Raw genomic sequence first — 16,516 nt, forward strand, 5'->3', positions numbered from 1 at the left:
ATTTCATCTCTCTGCATCATTTTCATTTGAGCTCATCTTGATGCCCGAAATGTCGTTGGAAGAGGGCTATGTGAGTAATTTGTCAGATATGTTTCATGAAATAGCTATTTGTCATTTTTGCCATGATTAATGTGTGCATGCTATGATCTTGAGCTCTACATGTGTTTTGTTATCTGTCATGCCATCTTTACAGAGGTGCTTGCCATGTATTTTTGTGATATTTGTGGTAACTAGCACAAGCTTGCCAAGTAGCGTAATCATTAATGCTGATTTCAGGGACTTAGAATTTCACTACGTCCTTGTCTTGTTTTTGTTTTTATGCCATATGTTCATGTTGTTTCCTAGTGATCCGTGCCTCTTTTGAGGATGATCAGTAAGGATGTTTTGTTAACATTGTGGTGCTCTATCCATCCATGTCTTTGTTTGCATTTATGGATCACCCTAGCTTGAGTCAATCGAGCTCTACTTTTGCTATAAAGTGAATCCTGGCAGATCGTTGACATGTTTAGCGATTTTACCGAGGATGTTGCTATTGATCCGTGCATGCTATGTTGTTGTTCTTGCCATGTCTAGCTTCTATGCCATGTCTTCTTGATGGGTGTATGCTTAGTTTGTCATGCCATGCTCTGTAGTGAGTGCATCGAGCTCGTAAACATGCCTACTCGTTAACTGTTTTGCCATGCTCCAGTTTTTCACGAAGTCTGAATCTGTTTATGTTTTTGCCATGTTCACATGCTTGCAATTGTATTTTTTGATCCCTTTTGGCTCAAGGTCACTAAGGGACTTTTGTTAAGTGCATTGAGTAGCTTCATCCCCTGCCTTTCTTTTCCATGTTAAGTTCCTGTAGCATGTAGTTTTCATGCTCTAAAGTGTGCTTCCTGATGATAAATTCCATACTTGTGTTAATTTCACTAAGTCTGAAACCTGTTATCATTTGCTCTTTTGCCATGCTTGTTTGAACCTGTCATTGAGTGAATTATCCGTAGCTCAATGTTCATCTTTTGTCAAGCATCTTGAGTGGATTCCTGCCCTGTATTTTGTTGCCATGTTTGAGTGCTGTAGCTTATTTATCTTGATGCATTTAGATGGCTACTTGCTGTTAATCGCAGACCAGTGCCATATTTGTTTTGCTTGCCATTTCCAAACCGTGCATCCGATTCCGGTGATCTTTATATCGATTTCGACCGAAATAACCTCACCTTTCCAGTGGAACTCTTGGATTTCCAAGTTGAGGCCAGGTTCAATCATTCCTTTCCAATTCATGCATATGCATCGCACACCGCATCCCGCATATCATACCATGTTCATGTGTTGGTTGTTTACTATGTTGTGTGCTTCTTTCCGGTGTTTGCTTCTTCGGGTTGGTTCCGACAACGTCGCGTTTGTGAGGAACCGTTCGTCTACGTCCATTTGTCTTCTTCATGGACTCGTTCTTCTTCCTTGCGGGATTTCAGGCAAGATGACCATACCCTCGAAATCACTTCTATCTTTGCTTGCTAGTTGCTCGCTCTTTTGCTATGCCTATGATGCGATACCTACCACTTGCTTATCATGCCTCCCCTATTGTTGAACCAAGCCTCTAACCCACCTTGTCCTAGCAAACCGTTGTTTGGCTATGTTACCGCTTTGCTCAGCCCCTCTTATAGTGTTGTTAGTTGCAGGTGAAGATTGAAGTTTGTTCCTTGTTGGAACATGGAGATGTTGTTCCTTGTTGGAACATGTTTACTTGTTGGGATATCACAATATCTCTTATTTAATTAATGCATCTATATACTTGGTAAAGGGTGGAAGGCTCGGCCTTATGCCTGGTGTTTTGTTCCACTCTTGCCGCCCTAGTTTCCGTCATATCGGTGTTATGTTCCCGGATTTTGCGTTCCTTACGCGGTTGGGTTATAATGGGAACAGTTCGCCTTGAATAAAACTCTTCTAGCAAGGCCCAACATTGGTTTTACCATTCGCCACCTAGCCTCTTTTTCCCTTGGGTTAGGCCAGCCCAAGGGTCATCTTTATTTTAAACCCCCGGGCCAATGCTTGTCTAAGTGTTGGTCCAAACTAGAGCCCCTTGCAGCGCCACCTCGGGGAAACTCGAGGGCTGGTTTTAGTTTTATGGATTGCTTATCCGGTGTTTCCCTGAGAACAAGATATGTGCAGCTCCTATCGGGATGTCGGCGCATCAGGCGGTCTTGCTGGACTTGTTTTACCATTGTCGAGGATGTCTTGTAACCGGGATGCCGAGTTTGATCGGATTGTCTTGGGAGAAGGAATATACTTCGTTGACTGTGAGAGCTTTTGCCTTCTCTTCTCGCTCTCTTTTGCGTTGGTTAGCCACCATATATGCTAGTCGCTTGCTGCAGCTCCACCTCATACCTTTTACCCTTCCTATAAGCTTAAATAGTCTTGATCGCGAGGGTGTGAGATCGCTGAGTCCCGGTGACTCACAGATACTTCCAAAACCAGTTTGCAGGTGCCGATGTTACCGAGCAGGTGACGCAACCAAGCTCAAGGAGGAGCTCGTTTAAGATCTTGTCCTTTGTGTCATTTCGTTCCAGTTGATCAGTAGTGGAGCCCAGTTGGGGTCGATCGGGGATCTGTGTAGCGTTTGGGGTAGTCTTCTTTTATTTGGGTTCCGTAGTCGGACCTTGATTGTATTTGGATGAATGTAATGCTTTATTCATGTATTGTGTGAAGTGGCGATTGTAAGCCAACTATGTAACTCTTTCCCTTATGTATTACATGGGTTGTGTGAAGATTACCTCACTCGTGACATTGCTTTCAATGCGGTTATGCCTCTAATTCGTGCTTCGACACGTGGGAGATATAGCCGCATCGAGGGCATTACACACCTCCATCTTCGCGACTCTAGCACCGACTTCGGAGCCCTTCTTGAGCCTATGGATGAGGAGCACTGCACCGCCGCCGCCGAAGTCGTGAAGGACCAAGAGGATGCTCTGCCGCGGAAGTTCCTCGCCATCGACCTTGCGCCCCCGACTGACGGCACCCCGAACCTACAGCCACAGCCAACAGTACAGGCGACGGCGATGTTGTCAATGACGGGGCACTCCTCACGGGCGGTGGCAGCACCCAAGGCTGAAGCAGGGGCTCGCAGGCAGTGCTTCCCTCCATTTGCATTTCCTACAACCTGCACCATGCCTCGTGGAGGTGTTAAAACTTTATGTGTCTATGCTTTTAAGAGAACATTTTTGTAATAATCTGCTAGGATTTTGTGATTTCCATCCTGCTTGCTTGATGTTCTACGTTGGCAGGGCCCGACCTCGTGCATACCTCAGCCGCCGTTGGGTCATCCGGATCACTAGGACGACTCCAAGGGTTGAGGGGCTACGTGACCAGTTAGGCTCCTGAGTCGCGATGCTCAGGAGTCCCCCTTGACGCGTAAATGGCCCGCGGGAAGGAGATGCGAGAGTAGGCCTTAGCATTCTGCATCAGCAGGGCCTGACCCCGCGCGTACCTTAGCCTCCATTGGGTCGTTCGGATCACCAGGACGAGACCAAGGGGTGAGGGGCTACGTGGACAGTTAGGCTCCTGAGTCGTGATGCTCAGGATTCCCCCTTGACGCGCAAACAAACCTCCATACCTTTCCTTGCCGAGGTCCTGCTCGGGAGGGGTGCGTGACGACCAGGTCCAAGGTACCTGGCAGGGTGGCATACACTAGGCGTGACCTGAGCGTAGCCCCCGTGCCTAGCCCCCTCGCGCGACCCTCCCGAGGGGAAAGCATTGCGACGAGGTTGGACACTAAGCCCGGTGGCTCCCTGAGGTTGATGCGGCCTTGGGGCCGCCCTCAGTTGTTTATCACTAGCACGGAGCATGGCGCTTCCGCACTTTCATGGGCATAGCCGCGCCTCGACTGCCAGCACAGAGCATGGTGCTTCCACTGGTGCGTGGGTGAGGGCTCCCTCTGAGTGGAGCCTCTAGGGCATGTACAGCCCCGCCCTGACACGTGGCTTGCACGACAGGGCTAGACGAGGTGTGTCTGGGCACTCATGAGGCAGCGCGGGACTCACAAGGCCCTACCTCAAGGCGGGTTGCGCCTGAACTTGATTCTTGATAGTTGTGATGGCCCTGCGAGATGGTTAGGCGACATGCGCCGAATGAATCTCCTGAGGTGATCACATGAGAAGGCCAGACACCAACGACCCGAGGAGGTGACGTGAACGGGGCCGGCCCGCCTGACAGAGCTCAGTCGTTGGGTTTATCAGCGCTGCAGGGACGGACCCGAGCAAAGGCGTTGTGCCAAGTCTTCTCATGCGAAAATCCTAAAGAAAGACAACAGGCGCGCGGCTCCCGTGGTGGCGAGGCATCGGGTTGCGTGCCCTGGCTCGTCCGCCCATGATTAGCTCATGCGAGAACAAGGCACCAAGGGCCATGGGAGGTGACGTACATGGGAGCTGGCCCGCGAGCCAGAGCTTAGCCTCTTGGGTTTAGCAACGCTGCAGGGATGGACCCGAGCGCAAACGTCGTGCTTGTCCTTAATTATGAGGCGGTCATGGGTGGGCTTGCAAGGGCGTACGACATTCATGGTATCGAAGTACCGAACAGGCATGTAATAATCTTAGAGTAACTCACAGGAGGAGGTAAAACTAGTCCAGATAGATGCAAGAGCGATACATGTCGCGGGGACGGACCCATGCGACTTGGGGATGATGCAGCCCGAGGGGTGCCCCTAACAAGGTAAACTAAAGATGCAAAAAGGATAGGCGTCGCAGGGACAGGCCCATGCAACTTGGGGATAATGTAGCCTGAGGGGCGCCCCCAACTGAATAAACTGGAAAATGTCACCTGGTGTCGTTTGCTGAAGAGGTGTTGGAGTAGCTGAAGATGCACCCTGAAGAGGTTGCCCCTCATGAGCCGCCTTGATCTTAGACCTCGGGAGGCTCTAGAGGCTCGGGAGGTCCACGAAGGACCGTTGCCACCCCCGCCAGGACCGCGTGGTGCCTGGCCTCCTGAGCAGCCATGATGCTTCGTAGGTGACGCTGGAAGGCGGCAACCGTGTTCGGCAAGCCAAAGGGCATGCAAATATAGCTGTTAGGCGGGCCCTCACACCGACCAGCGCGTGAAGGCCAGAAGCGCTCCTGAGCTTCGGCTCTGTTGAGCCTGGGGATGTTGACGCAGACGCGCAGCCTGTTGTCCTCGCCAGGACAAGGAGCCGCGCCAGGTGGTAGGCGATGGTCGCCATGCATGACTCTCGCCTCTTGAATCTCTTCGATCGTCTTGGTGATGAACTCCTGAGCACCTGGCACCCTATGCCTAGTGCCCTCGTGAGGGAAGCGTGTGATGAAGCATGCCTCCATGTGGTGCCCGAGTGCCTCCCTCGTGTCGTCGGCTAAGTCTGAGGCCCTCTAGAAGAGAGCCCCCGAGCCCATCCTGAGGAGGGCGCCGAGCGCGCCTTCCTATGCATGAGAGGGAGGTGCCCCGTCCGTGGGCATTGATCCTGAGGTGGTGCCACTGGAGACACCGCTCTCCTGAGGCTCTTGGTGGAGTAGCTGCTTCTTCTTCTTGGGGACAACCTCAAGAGGGTAGATGGTGCCTTCGTTGTCTAGGTATTCTACTGTTGCAGCCTGGTAGGCGCGCTCGAGGGAGCACACCGCGTCCTTCTCCTCGCAGCCGATTGTGATGATATCGCGGTTCCCTGGCATCTTGAGGACGTTGTAGCCATGGTGGGTCACTTCCATGAACTTGGCCAGGGCAGGATACCCAAGGATGGCATTGTATGGGAGGCGGATGTGAGCGACGTTGAAGTCGATGAGCTCGGTGTGGTAGTTGTCGCGCTGGCCGAAGGTGACAGGGAGGCAGATCTGCCCTATCGGGGTGGTGGAGCCATCGGTCACTCCTGAGAAGGGTTTGGTGGACTGCAGTTGATTGTACGACACTTGGAGGCGGTCGAGCGTATCGATGGAAAGACCGTTGAGCCCTGCGCCACCTTGGATGAGGGTCTTGGTGACAAGGACATTGCTGATGACGGGCGAGCAGAGCACTGGGAGAGCACCGGTAGTTGCCGCGCACTTGAGCTGGTCAGACGAGCTGAAGGTGATGGTGCACTTGGACCACCTGAGTGGGTGTGTGGCCTTGAGTCTAGGGAGGGCCATCTTCACCTCACGAGTAAACTACTTGAAGATGCGATGAGAGGCTGGGGCCTGAGCGCCACCCAAGATGTAGGCGACGGTGCGAGGCTCCTGGAAGCCCCCAGCCCCCTCGTCTTGCTGGTGGTCATCATTCCTTCTTGGTGGTGGTGGCAGCGGAGGGAGGCCGGCATTTCCCTGAGGACGGTCCTCACGAGGTTGGTCTCTCCAGGCGCCCTCGCGAGGCTGGCCTTGCCAACGATCCTCACGAGGCTGGTCGCGCCACTCCTGGCGGGGCCACGGTCTTCCCAACGTCCTCCACTTCTGCCTCCTCCGCGGCCTAGCCTCGGTCGTTGCGCTTGGGGCGTTGGCCGATGCGCCCGTCGCGGATGGCCCTGAGCTCATGACAGTTGTTGGTGTTGTGGCTGTGTACGTTGTGGAAGATGCAGAATGGACGGCTGCCCTTGGACGACTCTGGGTGGTCGCAGCCGTGCTTCATCTCTGGTTCGGCCGCGATCACGACAACCCCTTGTGCTTCACGTCCTTGACCTTGGCCTTCTTGTCTTCTAGGTCGACAGAGCTTGAGGAGGGAGAGGCGCCCCTCCTCAGCTCTCACGCACTTGGTAGCCATGTTGAACATTTCCAGAGCCATGCACATGTTCTCATCGATGGCGAGCTCCTCTTTCATCTTCACACTACGGACGCCATAGGAGAATGCTGAGATGATGGCTTCATCAGAAACCTTGGGGATCTTGAGGCGAACGCTGTTGAAGCATTGGATGTACTTCTCCAGGGTCTCCCCAGTCTGCTGCTTGATTCACTACAGGTCACCTGCGGCAGGCGGGCGGTCGCGAGTGCCCTGGAAGTTCGCGACAAAACCCTCGTGCATCTCGCCCTAGGAGGAGATCGATCCCGCGGGCAGGTTCAGGAGCCATGAGCGCGTGCCATCCTTGAGGGCCATGGGGAACCAGTTCGCCATGACCTTTTCATCGCCGCTGGCCGCCTTGATGCTCAGCTCGTAGAGCTGCAGGAACTCCATAGGGTCGGGCGTGCTATCGTAGCATGGAGGCAGGTCAGGCTTGAACTTGCCTGGCCAGATGATGTCTACTACACAACCTTCTTCTTGTAGACGTTGTTGGGCCTCCAAGTGCAGAGGTTTGTAGGACACTAGCAAATTTCCCTCAAGTGGATGACCTAAGGTTTATCAATCCGTGGGAGGCGTAGGATGATGATGGTCTCTCTCAAACAACCCTGCAACCAAATAACAAAGAGTCTCTTGTGTCCCCAACACACCCAATACAATGGTAAATTGTATAGGTGCACAAGTTCGGCGAAGAGATGGTGATACAAGTGCAATATGGATGATAGATAAAGGTTTTTGTAATCTGAAAATATAAAAACAGCAAGGTAACTAATGATAAAAGTGAGTGTCAGTGTCAAAACCGGTGGATCTCGGGTAGGGGGTCCCGAACTGTGCGTATAGGCCGGATGGTAACAAGAGGCAAGGGACACGAAGTTTTACCCAGGTTTGGGCCCTCTTGATGGAGGTAAAACCCTACGTCCTGCTTGATTAATATTGATGATATGGGTAGTACAAGAGTAGATCTACCACGAGATCAGAGAGGCTAAACCCTAGGAGCTAGCCTATGGTATGATTGTTGATGTGTATGTTGTCCTACGGACTAAAACCCTCCGGTTTATATAGACACCGGAGAGGGTTAGGGTTACATAGAGTCAGTTACAATGGTAGGAGATCTGAATATCCGTATCGCCAAGCTTACCTTCCACGCCAAGGAAAGTCCCTTCCGGACACGGGACGGAGTCTTCAATCTTGTATCTTCATAGTCCAGGAGTCCGGCTTGAAGGTATAGTTCAGCTATCCGAACGCCCCCTAATCTAGGACTCCCTCAGTAGCCCCCGAACCAGGCTTCAATGACGATAAGTCTGGCGCGCAGATTGTCTTTGGCATTGCAAGGCGGGTTCTCCTCCAAATTCCGTGTACCTGTTTGAATAAAGTCCGGTTTCTTGTAGATGTTGCGCTCCTTAGCTTCTACGCCTAATAATGGCCGTTTCCCACGTGTCAAACGAATATGAAAAGTCTGGGTGTTTTTTCGTTCACACCCCTAGCCGTGTAAATGAGCTGCCCTATTTAAGGGGACGAGGATTTAGATCCAATCCACACCTTCTCGCCTCCACGAGTGTTCATCAGAGCGCATCTGACAAAGGTCCATTCCACCATGGCCAACCACCGCAACTCCTCCGCTCGCCCTTCCAGCCCTAAGCCTGGATATTGGGAGAGATGTTCCACTCTGCATAGCGAGCTAGTGACGCTCCAGACCAAGGGATTTCTCCCCCCGGCCTATATGGTCCCGGTTCGAGCCGGTCTTGCCGTCTACAACGGCGGAGAGCAAGCAAAGAATGCCCCTAATCCATCCAAAGGAGAGCGGGTGTGCCTTGTCCCTTACTTAATAAGGGGGCTCGGATTTCCCATCCACCCATTTCTCCGGGGGCTGCTGGAGTTCTACGGCCTCCAGCTACATCATCTCACGCCTGCCTCAGTATTGCATATCGCGGGCTTTGTAGCCCTTTGCGAGCTGTTCTTGGGTATTGAAGCTCATTTCGGACTATGGAAGGAGCTGTTTTGCCTCGTGCCCCGTTCCAAGAAAGGGTCAATATATCAAGTGGGCGGAGCCGAAGTATGGCGCATCGCCGGGACCGGATATCTGTCGGAAACTCCAAAGAAGGCGTCCGAAGATTGGCCCTCGGAATGATTCTATATAGAAGACGTCCCGCTTCCTGATCCTATCCGGATCAGCCTCCCAGAATTTGATAGTGCTCCCTTAAAGAAGTGCCTAAGCTGGCGTCCACGGAGCCCTCAAAGGGAAAGTGACAGGAACATCATTTACCTGATGGGGAGAATAAGATTGTTGGCCCATTCCGGACTAACCATGATTGGAGTTATGGTCAAATGCATCATGCGGGGGGTGCAGCCGCTTCAGTATAGAAGCCACCCCATGTGGGATTTCAACGGGGAGGACGACGCCACCCGCTACGGCCGTAAAGGGCCAGATTCAGTTGCCGCTCTATTAAAGATCTTGTCCACTTTGTACAAAGGAGAAGAGGAGGAATTTCTCCGCATCAACCCACAGGGTGGATTATCTATGCACAATCCCCCAAGCTGGGTAAGTGGTCGCATCTACTTGCTCATCTGTTTAGTGTTCCCATTGTTAAATACTTAGTCTGATGACCTCAACGCAGGAACTGCGCCGGGCTGTTAAGGAAATAAGCAGCCTGCCTCCACAACCCGAGGACCCAGGACGGTCTCTCAACCCGGCCTCTCAAGAGGATCCGGACATATCTGTGGAGCTGATTGATGGAGTGTTCCATCAATTGAGCGAGGACAACACCTTGGTGGCCATTACGGCCAATTACCCAGGGCTAATCCCGACGCCCCAGGTACCTGAGATCAAAGTCCCAGTACCCCGGATAGGGGTCCGTCCATGCGTGTTCAATTTCCTGATTGCAACCAAACTTTGCAGGGGAGGTTGTTGAGGCGGAAGGCCAAACCTGCGGCGATAAGCCAACGAGGGGCCGCAGGGCCCCGTGGGTAGAAAAGAGGTGCAGTCCGGACCGAGGCATCAGTGCAAAGGTATGGCGCGCCCCTCTATCCCAGTTGTTATACCTTCGAGGCACATTTGACACGCGCGCCCTCTTCAGGACAAAGAGACCTCACCGGACTATATCCGGAGAGGCTGCCAATCGCGCCTCCACCAGCCAGGCTCCAAAGCCTGGTCCGGGGGCGATGGCAAACGCAAGGCGCGTGCCGGACGTTCCTCCGACGGAGCATGCGGACGGGTTGTCTGCCACCAACTCTGAGGTGGAAAGTGCCATGAACCACAGGCATCGCCGGACAATTCTTCGGGACGCTTGCTTCTCCCAAGAGGCATTAGATGCCTTCAAAATGGTCTAGCCAGAGCCACGGAGCAATATGTAAAAGACATACGGGTAAGAAAATTTTGGTAAATATATATGTAGCAGTAGCCCCCGAGACTTGAAACAGTTAGAATAACTGGTTTAAGGATCATTTGATATGCAGGTTCTTACAGAAAAGAATTCCCTACTGTCCCAGGAGCTGGAAGAGTGAAAAGCCCAACTAGAGGCCGCACTAGCCGCGGCAGGGGAGCCTAAGGAGGCCCCCTCTGGTAATATACATTTCGAAAGATAAGTATTTTGCGAAGCACGGCTTTGGTGTGAATCTGACAAATAAAATTGCAGATGGCGCCGGATTGAATCCAGAAAAGCAACATCTCCTACGCTAGCTAAAGGCTGGTGAGAGGGTGCTATTAAAGGTGATGGGGGAGAAGAACGTTCTCCAAGATGCCAACACCCGGCTGGGCGTCGAGTTGAAAGATGTTCGTGCCTAGCTATCAGACTCCGTGAAGGAGAATCAGCGGCTTCGGCGCGGCATATTTAGTAAGTGCTTGAACGAACCATTTGAAAGAAAGTTCGGCGGGGAAGTCGACTGACAGAGCAATGTCTGTAGGTGTGTTAACAGGTCGTCTGGCAGAGGAGATGCCCGGTTCTACGGGTGACCTTCTTCCCGAGCTCTCGCAACTGCTCGATCGAGTTTGGCAGGCGATGCGAGGCGTCGCCCAGGCCCTGTGGCCATCCGTCTCCATGCCTGAAGGTATTGGAGAGCTTGCAGAGAAGCTAAAGGGAGCACGGCGGCGCTTCCAATTGTGGAAGATATCAGCCTGTCTTCAAGGCGCTAGGGAGGCCTGGGCCATGGTGAAGACGCGGTACTCAAAGGCTGACCCCAACCACATGGCTGAGGTCGGTCCTATAGGGCTCGATGGGAAGGAGATCCCTGTAAGCTTAGTGTACGGCCAAGTAGAGTTGGCCGCAAAGTACTCCCAGTAGGACTGTAAATTAGACAGCCTGTTAGATGGTATTGAAGAGGAATACAATCAGTCAAAATGACTATGTAATCGAATTGACATTTATAATGCCTTCTAGCCGGATTATGGATCATTTGTCATAGCCGACCTTTTCGCTTCAACCTCGGGGCCTGACGGTCCGGAGTGTGTCCAAATTCCCATGCGGTTATATAGGAACCGGGGAATGCATGGAGACCAGGCGTAGGGGTCATTAGTGCGTGAACAGACAAGTGCCCGACTAGTTATGTTATATTACATGGTTAGTAAGAAACATCTTCCAGGGAGAATAGTTCCGTTAGGGGTTCCTTTCCCTGGGGGGCATGCCCTAAAGTGCATGTCCATGCTGCGAAAAGAAACGCAGGAAAAACGCCTGGGGGCACATAGATAAAGAAAAAGATCATCTTTAGTTCACCGACCGAATATTCTCTTAAGAACGCTAGCTTTCGGCTTCACCCAGTCTGAGGTACACGTCCGGCTGATCCGGCAGTAACAATCACAGAGGTGCTCCCATTACCACCTAGCCGAATAATCGGGAACGTAGGGGTAAGCACAGGAGCCAGGCAACCCATCTTGGTCAAAACTTAAGTCATATCGATGCATATAATGGTGAATAAAAGGTACATGCGGATGTTTGACACATGTGTTAGGCATGAAGCCCGTATAAATAAGCTTCTGTTTAAAGAAGCCCCCAGGTTTACTGAGCGCGGATAGCGCGTCAATTTGTGAGCCTTTAAAGGTTATAAGAGAGAGAGAGAGAAAGGGAGAAGGAGAGAAATGTAAGACAGACAGTATATAAAAAATGGACAGAGTAAGGAGACGAACACAGGATCCGGCGCTAGGCATAGAATCTTCGGAGACGGGCTGCGTTCCATGGGTTCGGCTCGAGTCGGTTATCCGAAGCGTTTCGCAGGCGGTACGCTCCACCATTCAGGACTTGGTCAATTATGAAGGGACCTTCCCACTTGGGCTTGAGTTTGTCCTTTTTCTCGTCCGGCAGGCGTAGAACTAATTCGCCAACATTGTAATTTTTGGCCCATACTTCTCTGCTTTGGTATCTTCGAGCTTGCTATTGATAGAATGCGGAACGGGCTTTCGCCACGTCACGCTCCTCCTCTAATGCGTCCAAACTGTCCTGCTGATCGAGCTCGGCTTCTCTTTCCTCGTACATGCGCACTCGAGGTGAGTCATGAATTATGTCGCAAGGCAGAACTGCCTCTGCGCCGTATGCCATGAAGAATGGTGTGTACCTGGTGGTGCGATTCGGCGTGGTCTGCAGCCCCCAGAGTACGGAGTCGAGCTCCTCTACCCAGTGTGTGTTAGATTCCTTGAGGGACCGCACTAGTCTGGGTTTGATGCCGCTCATGATAAGACCATTTGCATGTTCGACCTGGCCGTTAGTTTGTGGGTGATAGACGGAAGCATAATCGAGCTTTATGCCCATGTTTTTGCACCAGAGTTTTACCTCGTCGGCCGTAAAGTTCGTGCCATTATCAGTGATGATGCTTTGGGGGACGCCGTAATGGTGTATAACCCCGGATATGAAGTCTATCACACGTCCGGATTCAGCCGTCTTAACAGGCTTGGCTTCTATCCATTTGGTGAACTTATCCACCATGACCAGTAAGTATTTGTGCTTGTGGGTTCCGCCTTTAAGGGGTCCAACCATATCAAGCCCCCAGACCGCAAAGGGCCAAGTGATGGGGATAGTTTGGAGGGCGGTGGGTGGCATATGGCTTTGGTTTGCAAAGAGCTGGCAGCCGGTGCATCGTTGGACTAAGTCCTGAGCGTCTGCCCGGGCTGTCGGCCAATAAAAGCCTGTACGGAAGGCCTTGCTTACTAGGGACCGGGCTGCAGCGTGATGACCGCCGAGTCCGGCATGGATTTCGGCCAGGAGATTCCGCCCCTCCTCTTCGGAGATGCACCTTTGAAGGACTCCGGTAGTGCTTTTCTTATAAAGCTCTCCCTCGTGGACTCTGTAGGCTTTGGATTGCCGCACTATGCAGCGTGCCTCATTTTGGTCCTCGGGGAGTTCCTGCCTAGTAAGGTAGGCAAGGAATGGTTCTGTCCACGGGGCGATGACGGCCATTATTACGTGGGCTGAAGGTGTTATTTCAATGGCAGAGCCTCCGATTGTGTCAGAATGTTGGGTGTCGGGCAGTGCGGTTGGGTCCGGGCTATTATTGTTCGGCTCCCCTTCCCATGCCACGGATGGCTTGAAAAGCCTTTCCAAGAAGATGTTGGGGGGGACTACATCGCGTTTTGCAACGATGCGTGCCAGGACATCTGCCGCCTGATTATTTTCCCGGGCTATATGGTGAAATTCAAGTCCCTCGAACCGAGCTGACATTTTTAGGACGGCGTTGCGGTAAGCTGCCATTTTCGGATCCTTGGCATCGAAGTCTCCATTTATTTGGGAGATTGCGAGGTTCGAGTCCCCGCGCACCTCTAGGCATTGGATGCCCATGGATACTGCCATCCGGAGACCATGTAGAAGGGCCTCATATTTGGCTGCATTGTTGGAGTCCGTGTACAGAATCTCTAGTACGTATTGAACTGTGTCTCCTGTGGGGGACGTCAAAACGATGCCAGCCCCCAGTCCAGCCAACATTTTCGAGCCGTCGAAATGCATGATCCAATTGGAATATGTGCCGTACTCTCTAGGGAGTTCGGCCTCCGTCCATTCTACGACGAAGTCGGCCAAAACTTGTGACTTGATGGCTCGTCGTGGCTTATAAGTTATGTCGAACGGGAGGAGCTCGATGGCCCATTTCGCAATCCGGCCCGTTGCGTCACGGTTGTTTATAATGTCGTTAAGTGGTACTTCCGAGGCTACTATTATTGAACACTCTTGAAAGTAGTGTCGTAGCTTCTGAGATGCCATGAATACCGTGTACGCAATCTTTTGATAATGCGGGTACCGTGATTTGCAGGGAGTGAGGACAGTGGACACATAATAGACCGGCCTTTGAAGGGGGAATTTGTGTCCGTCCGCTTCTCGTTCGACGATGAGCACTGCGCTTACAACCTGATGTGTTGCTGCGATGTACAATAGCATTGGTTCACCGGTGTTTGGCGCGGCCAGGACTGGGTTTGTTGCCAGTATGGCTTTTATTTCGTCGAGTCCGGCCGTGGCTGCGTCCTTCCATTTGAAGTGTTCGGTGCACCGAAGGAGGCGGTAAAGGGGAAGGGCCTTTTCTCCCAAGCGGGAGATAAAGCGGCTTAGAGCCGCCACACATCCGGTTAACTTTTGTATTTGTTTGAGGTCCTTTGGGATATCCAGTTGTGATAGAGCTCGGATCTTGGCTGGATTTGCTTCAATTCCTCTGCTCGATACAATGAAGCCCAAGAGCTTTCCGGCTGGAATGCTGAAAACGCATTTTTCCGGGTTGAGCTTGATGTCGTATGTTCGGAGATTATCAAATGTGAGCCTCAAGTCGTCTACTAGAGATTCAACATGTCTTGTTTTGACGACCACATCATCTACGTATGCCTCCACTGTTTTACCGATCTGGCTTGCCAAACATGTCTGAATCATGCGTTGATATGTTGCGCCGGCGTTTTTGAGCCCGAAGGGCATCGTGTTGGAGCAGAATGGCCCGTATGGTCTGATAAATGCCGTTGCGGCTTGGTTTGGTTCTGCCATCTTGATTTGATGGTAGACAGAATATGCGTCGAGGAAACACAACGAATCGTGTCCTGCGGTCGCATCGATAATTTGATCGATGCGGGGGAGGGGGAAGGGATCCTTTGGGCAAGCCTTGTTAAGGTCTTTAAAATCAACACACAGGCGCCAGGATTTGTCCTTCTTTGGTACCATCACTAGGTTTGCTAGCCAGTCCAGATGTTTTATATCTCTGATGAATCCGGCCTCTAATAGCTTTGCTAGCTCCTCTCCCATAGCCTGTCTCTTAGGTTCGGAAAAACGCCGGAGAGCCTATTTGACAGGTTTGAATCCTGTTTGGATATTTAAGCTGTGCTCGGCCAACCTGCGTGGGATTCCTGGCATGTCTGAAGGGTGCCAGGCAAAAATGTCCCAGTTCTCTCATAGGAACTCTCGCAATGCGGCGTCGACATCAGGGTTTAACTGTGCCCCGATGGAACCTGTTTTATTGGGGTCCGTTGGATGGACTTGGAATTTGACTATTTCGTCCGCTGGTTTAAAGGAGGTGGATTTGGATCTTTTGTCGAGTACCACATCATCCCTATTCACCGTAGAGCGCAGCGCAGTCAGCTCCTCAACCGCTAGGGCTTCGGATAGTGCCTCGAGGGCCAGTGCGGCTGTCTTGTTTTCGGCGCAGAGTGCTATGTCCGGATCACTAGCGAGAGTGATGATCCTGTTAGGCCCGGGCATCTTGAGCTTCATGTACCCGTAATGGGTTATTGCTTGGAAGATTGTGAATGCTTCCCGCCCTAGCAAAGCGTGATAACCGCTGCTGAACAGGGCCACATGGAACGTGACCTCTTCGGACCTGTAATTGTCCGGTGTGCCGAACACCACATCTAGTGTGATTTTTCCTGTACAGCGCGCTTCCCGACTAGGGATTATTCCTCTAAAGGTTGTGCTGCTTCGCATGATGCGGTTCCAGTCTATATCCATTTTTTGAAGAGTTTCCTCATAAATGAGGTTCAATCCGCTGCCGCCGTCCATGAGTACCTTGGTAAGACGAAAGCCATCCACTATTGGACTGAGGACCAATGCAGCTGGTGCTCGGGCTGTTCGGAATTTAGGTTCATCACTGGCGTTAAAGGTGATGGCCGTGTTACTCCATGGGTTTATTGTTGCTACTTGGTAGACTTTGGCAAGGCTGCGGAGTGTCCTTTTTCGCATATTATTTGATGTGAAGGTCTCGAAGACTATTAATACCGTATTGGTGTCTCTGGGGTGGCTTTCTGTGGCCTCCGGAATTAGGAGGTTTTCGCCAATTTTGGCCACCTGCCGGAGTATCCAACATGCTCTAAGGCTATGAGTTGGTGTGGCGTCCTCTGTACTATGAATTTTACAGCGTCCATTAAGCCATCCTTCCAGTATGGTTCCATGCCCTGTAGAGGGTTTTTGCCTTTTGGTGTTTGACCCGGGTGTCTGGCGATGATGCACCCTTTTATTTCAGACTGGGCTTGCCTTAAGGGCCGGATTGTCCCAAAATTTTGTTTCGGTTTTCCGGGCGCTTTCCATCGCATAGTACTTCCGTACTATGGACGCTAAGTCAGCGAAGTGTGTAATATCACAGCGACTTATGGCGTTGAGTATTCCCTTGTCCGTGCAATTATTGCAGAAGAATGAAATTGCGTCTTCCTCGCGGCAGCCCTTTATCCTGTTCATAACCAGGAGGAATCTGGCCCAGTAATGATGTACTATTTCTTTGGGCACTTGCTTGATTTGGGATAGATCGCTAATGTTCGGGTGGGTGGGTGGAATTAAATCCGAAGCCTTACCCCTTCTGAGGCTCAGAGGCCGAGGAATTTTTGAAATCGAAAATTTGGATTCCTAGATGTCGTCCAATGAAT

Source organism: Triticum urartu, chromosome 5 (assembly GCF_003073215.2).
Source record: "Triticum urartu cultivar G1812 chromosome 5, Tu2.1, whole genome shotgun sequence".
NCBI lineage: Eukaryota > Viridiplantae > Streptophyta > Magnoliopsida > Poales > Poaceae > Triticum > Triticum urartu.